Source organism: Aptenodytes forsteri, unplaced genomic scaffold, assembly GCF_000699145.1.
Source record: "Aptenodytes forsteri isolate BGI_AS27 unplaced genomic scaffold, ASM69914v1 Scaffold274, whole genome shotgun sequence".
Lineage (NCBI taxonomy): Eukaryota > Metazoa > Chordata > Aves > Sphenisciformes > Spheniscidae > Aptenodytes > Aptenodytes forsteri.
Window position 1 is genome coordinate 611286 of NW_008795101.1, and position 773 is coordinate 612058.

Consider the following 773-nt stretch of genomic DNA (forward strand, 5'->3'; position numbering starts at 1 on the left):
GGGGCTGCTCTGGGCTTGTGCTGCCGTGGCGGCTCGGTGTGAAACAGCTCCACTTTCCCTGCCTGAGCTTTGCTGGGGGGCCAAGGCTGGCTTTGGGCACTCGCTCTCATAGGTTGTAGCGGTGCGATGCCTCAAAATCGCCCTGGGTGGTGGTGCCGAGCCGGGTCCCTCCTTGCCTCTGCGGTGGAGGAGCCGCTGTGGGTTTGGCCTCTCCTGTCGGGGCAGGCCATGGCTGTGCTTGCGGCAGCCTTTGCCCTGGGAGGGGGGTTGTTTCATGACAAAGTTTGGGAGATTTGGCTGCGCTTTTTCTTTCTGCAGGGAACGGCGCTGCCATTAGGGCTTACAGGGTGAGGCAGAGCCTGCCCGGACTTTTCCCCCGCATTTAACCAGACCTGGGAGGGCTGAGGCTGGTGTCTGCTGCTGTCGCCCAGCACCCAAACCCCCTGGGCAGCCCAGCGGGGGCACAGGGTGGGACTGGCAGGGGATAAAGCGCTGGTGGGGGGAGCTCCCGCGTGAGTCGAGCTGTGATTTAGCCCTTGCCCAGATGCAGGGTGCACCCAGCGCCGCAGGGTCGGGCCCTGGCAGGGAGCTCCGGGGCTGCCGTAATAGAATCATAGAAGAGAATCATTTAGGTTGAAAAAACCTTTAAGATTGAGTCCAACCGTAATGGGAGGAGAGAACCTAGGGTAAAACCCACCTCCCCATAACCCTGGGCCCGGGGAGGAGGGCAGACGTTGCCTGTGGTGTGCCCCAGGAGCCCCCACGGGTCTGCG